Below are 5,067 nucleotides of genomic sequence, written 5' to 3' on the forward strand. Positions count from 1 at the left end.
CAAAAAACAACCACCCGCATACCCCACCCCTCCGCTCCCAGCTGAGGCACGCAAGGTCTCCTGGGGGCCAAGCCGAATGCTGTGCCCAGCACAATTCTCATTGCTAAGGGAGGTTTTCCAGATGTTCAGGTCCTCCAGATGTTCAGGAGCTTTTCCTCCGGATGGGGGTTTGAGCTTGGGGTTCGTTTCCTGCTCTGGCTCACAGCTGACGGCATGGGCTCGGCGGACACTACTCCTCCCCTACACGCACTGCCAGGAGCTGTGACGGTCCTCATCACAGCCTGGTGGCCAGCACCGGCATGGGTAGTGCCTTCAAAAAGAGGGGCAAGAAGGGACTGAAGGAGTCTCTTGGAAACATTCCCCTCTGTTAAGAGAGTGTGCCCTGTGAGTTGCCCACTATTTTTCTGCTCAGGCAGAAGCTGGAAGCCAGACATCCCAGCTTATTCTAGCTGCACTGGCCAGGAGCAGAGGGAGGAATATCAGGGCACAAAAGGAGAAGTAAGGCAAGGACACACTGGGTTTTGGGGAGGAGAAGGGTGGGTGGGTGGCCAGGGACATCTAGCTGCATTTCCCCTGGACTCACTTTGTGTCTCCCTCCCTGGAAGAGGGAGAAAGATCTCACCAAACAGTGCCCTTTCCCACAACAAGGTTTGGGCAGAGGCAGGTGGTCTGGCGAGATGCCCAAGGCTTACCCATCACTCTATAGACCATTTGCTTGTTCCCTTCAGTGCACGTACAGATGCTTTGCTGAGCCAGGTCCAGACCTCTAAAACTTGTACAGCCCTTTGCTTTCCCTCTGTGGGCACTGGCAGGGTCATCCTGAAATATGAGGGCTGGGTAATGGAAACACCTCCCACTGATTCTGACAGTGAATGGGTGCTAATGAGTGTCCTCTTGTGGTTTCAGCTGACTGGACCCTGTCTTGGAGAGGTTCCCACTGTGCAGAATGCAAGGCAAGAGGTGAAGCGAAGGAAGAAGCAAACGGATTCAGGGGAGGAGTATAGGGGGAGGGGGAGAGGAAGAAGAGGAGGAGGAAGAGGACAGGGGGAGCATGAGCCCCTCCAAGGACTATCTCGCACTTCACCCAAGCCTGCAGCAAGCGCCTTTTTTTTCTTTTTTTTTTTCCTCCCTATCTCCTCCTCCTTTGGCCTCCTCCCACCCCGGCAACTGTACAAAGCCACAGATTGAATCACAGTAAATTATTATTTGATGGTCTCAACAAACTGTCTTGATGGCTGTGTCCTCCTTCCAGAGACTGCTGCTGCTGGTGCTCCGGGAGGATCACTGGTGAGACAGTGGTGAGGGAAGGGCACTGAGATTTGCTCTCCACAGACCGATGTCATACTGTAGGCTGTGAAGGCGCTTCCAGGATCCTAGAAGGTTTTTTCCTCCCTCCCTGGGAGATCACAACTAATTCGGTGGGCATCCATGCCCACCTGAAAATCTTTGGTGGCCCCAAGTTTTGGTGGGGTGGAAGACTGCAACCAGTCCAAGCCTGTCCTTGGCGCTCCCCTGGGTGCTTTGCTGTCAACCTAGTCCTTGTGGGATTTTTTTATGGCCTCAGATGCGATGCCTGGAAGGGAAGACGCATCGGGGAGATGTGAGAGCTGGGTTCTCCTCAGCTGGTGGCAGTTTGTTGCTTCCTTGCTTTTTTTTTTTTCAGGTGGCTCTTTCTGGCACAGCATCTCCCAAATGTTTATGTGCTCCAGAGGTAGAATTAGGCTTTTCTGCTCCCCTCCAGCACCTAGCGAACGCCAACACCTGCATAGCACATATACCTTGGGCCGCTCCTGTTTGTCAGCAGAGTATAATGGTATGCAAATCCTCATTTGCCCTGTGCACACCTTAATTACTGGTGAGCATGTAGCAGAAGGGCTCTCCTGCACTGCAGACAGCAGTCTGGCTGCTCAACAATTAAGACCAAGGATTCAGACTTCCAGTCCTTGGGTTTAGAGTGGGTAAGAGTGTTTTGGATGAGGGCTAATCTATTGGGAAGCCTGTCTTTGCTCAGCCCTGCTCCGTTGGGATTTTTGCCTGGGGTCTGACCGGCTTCTTGCAGAGCCAAGATGAGGCGTTGCATTCAGTGCCGCGGGTGGCTCAATGCTTGCTGCCTTTCCCAAGCTATTGCACAGGCTAATTTAGCTGGCATCCAGAATTAAGAGCATCAAAGGGGGAAGCTGATCCAGCTGAGTGTGGTGGGGAGCCGTTCTGCATGGGCTAGCCCAGGCCTGAAGAGGCACTGGGTTCGGCAGCTGAGGCCGGCAGGGGTTGGGAGTGGCGAGGGCAGCATGTGAATCACATGCCTCACATGGCAAAACCTGTACAGAAACCTGGGTCAGCGCTGGCACAAAGCCACAGCCCACCTGGGGGTTCCCAGCATCCACGCAGGCAGTCTCCTGTCCTGCTCCTCATCCTCTATCACGCCAGGCAGCAGCAGAATTAAACTCCAAAGCTGCTTGGAGTTTCTGCCTTTGCTTTTGGCCTGGGCAAGAAAGGACTTGTGCTAATGGCTTGGGTTTTGTACCTGCCTGCTGTGAACTGCTGTGGGGCACCCACCCTGGCTGCAGCTGCCTGGCACCCGGTTCCTGCAGGAGAAGGGCTGATCCCAGCTTGAGTGGGAGAAGTTACCCAAGGGAAGAGCTGCCCTGCCTTTACCTGGGTGTGCTGTTTCCAACAGTGCCTGTCCCCATGCTGGAGGAGTGCTGAAGATGCTGAGTTTAGTGTTATGTGGTGGGGCTGGACCAGAGGCTCCCAGACAACCTCCCAAACTAAGTTGTTTCAAGTGTGAAGCCTGGAAGTATGGGTTTTGTTCCGAAGTTGGCAGCTTCTGTGCAACTGCAGGCAGGGCAGAGGACAGGGCTATTTCATCCTTCTAGAAGATGACTAAAAGCCTTAACAGTTAGTGGGTGGGTTGACATGGGAGCCCTTGCTTGGTGGTGTTACTACACTAGGAACCTGGTGCTCTTATTCTGCAATAGAGCTTATCCCATCCTTTGCCAGGCCCTTGAAGGATGGAATAGCTCTATCCGGACACCTTCAAATGAGAAGTAATGCTTTGTTTGGGGCTCTAACATTCAGTGTTTAGGGCTCTCTCCAGGACTGGATTCTGGATGGCTCTAACCACTGAGAGTATCCCCTCATTTCTGGTTTGGAGCCAGAAGCCGCAGTCAAGGACCGGCAGCCATGGTCAAGCAAGCTGAGGAGCTCTAGGGAGCACCAGGAGCCAGGTGTCTTCAAAGGGCAGGCAACAGCTGCACTTGCAAGAGGCTGGCGTGTCTTAGCAAGGGTGTGCTAGAGCAGCACTGGCCAGAATACAAAGTCCTTCAGCAGGTTGGTCAGGAGCAGGAAGCTGAAGTATAAGCATCTCCCTTTCAGAGAGGTTTCTGCTTCCGTCAGGGTGAGGTTTTCCAGCTTGCTCAGGAAAGCTCTGGATCTAGTCAAGTCACATGTGTTATTGTAGCTTGTTAGAGGATCTAGTTGCAAAATACTGTTGCTTCCTTGGGCCACTCCTCAATGGCTGTTGCACCGAAGGGTGCTGAAGATGAGCTGTTTCATCAGTGGGTCAGCAGTCAGGGTCTGGGTTTAGGAGCACACTATATCAGGCACCAGACAGACATTTCTTCCCAGTGGAAGAGTCTAGTTGAAACTTCACAGCTTTGATCTGTTGTACACTTCAAGTGGTTTCAGATATTGACAGGCTCTTCTCTGGGGTGGCTGGTTATAGTCCTATTTTATGTATGGCTGTAGATGTGCTGGGAGCCACTGGGGTTCTGCAAATGGACCTTAAAGTTCTTCAGGAGCCAGGGTACAGCTTCATCTTCGTGCAGGTGTTAGGACAGTGCTATGACAGGACAGCGCTTCAGAAATCCAATAGGTAGGTAGGAGCTGGAACTGGAGACTGCAAGCGTCTTGGGAGGATCTGGCTGATAGGTGGTGGTCCAAGTCTGGGAGGTTGCAGACCAATCTCATTCCTTTTGTGGATTGTACCCATCAGAAGTGAGGCAGCCAGGACCCTCAGACAGTGCTGGTCAGTAATATAGCCATCTCAGCAGGTGGAAGCACTGCTGATTAGTTTTTTTTGCTGTAGAATCATAGAATTGTCTAGGTTGGAAGAGACCCTTGGAATCATCAAGTCCAACCATCTACCCTACTCTACAAAGTTCTCCCCTACACCATATCCCCCAACACCACATCTAAACATCTCTTAAAACACATCCAGGGATGGTGACTCAACCACCTCTCTGGGCAGCCTATTCCAATGCCCGACCACTCTTTCTGTGGAAAAATTCTTCCCTAATGTTCAGTCTAAATCTACCCTGTTGGAGCTTGAAGCCATTCCCTCTTGTTCTGTCATTAATTACCTGTGAGAAGAGACCAGCACCAACCTCTCTACAGTGTCCTTTCAAATAGTTGTAGAGAGTGATGAGGTGTCCCCTCAACCTCCTGTTCAAACTAAACAGTCCCAGCTCCTTCAACCGATCTTCATATGATTTCTTTACTAGGCCCTTCACCAGCTTCGTTGCCCTCCTCTGCACTTTCTCCAGTACCTCGATATCTCTCTTGTATTGAGGTGCCCAAAACTGGACACAATACTCGAGGTGTGGCCTCACCAGTGCTGAGTACAGGGGCACAATCACCTCCCTACTTCTGCTGGCCACGCTATTTCTAATACAAGCCAGGATGCCGTTGGCTTTCTTGGCCACCTGGACGCACTGCTGGCTCATATTCAGCTGCTTGTCAATTAGAACACGCAGGTCTCTTTCTGCCAGGCAGCTTCCCAGCCACACTTCCCCAAGTCTGTAGCGCTGCATGGGGTCATTGTGGCCCAAGTGCAGGACCTGGGACTTGCCCTTGTTGAAACTCATATCATTGATGTTGGCCCAATGACCCAATCTATCTAAGTCTCTCTGTAGAGCTTCCCTATCCTCCTGGGAATCAACACTCCTGCTTAACTTGGTGTCATCTGCAAACTTGCTGATGATACATCCTATGTCCTTATCGACATCATCAATAAAGACGTTAAACAGAAATGGTCCCAACACTGAGCCCTGAGGCACACCACTTGTG

At 51.8% G+C, this 5,067-nt stretch overlaps 1 protein-coding gene across 2 annotated transcripts in view; it reads left to right on the forward strand.

Moving 5' to 3' along the window:
* HRAS (Harvey rat sarcoma viral oncogene homolog) overlaps positions 1-1,223 on the forward strand; it is a 23,179-nt gene extending 21,956 nt beyond the window's left edge. For both annotated transcript variants that reach the window (XM_009889363.1, XM_009889362.1), the window contains one exon: positions 907-1,223. The gene's annotated coding sequence lies outside the window, so the exon portion shown is untranslated. The remainder of the gene's footprint in view (positions 1-906) is intronic.
* The last annotated feature ends 3,844 nt before the right edge of the window (positions 1,224-5,067 follow it).

This window comes from Charadrius vociferus, unplaced genomic scaffold (genome assembly GCF_000708025.1).
Source record: "Charadrius vociferus isolate BGI_N301 unplaced genomic scaffold, ASM70802v2 scaffold467, whole genome shotgun sequence".
In the NCBI taxonomy this organism is placed as follows: Eukaryota; Metazoa; Chordata; class Aves; order Charadriiformes; family Charadriidae; genus Charadrius; species Charadrius vociferus.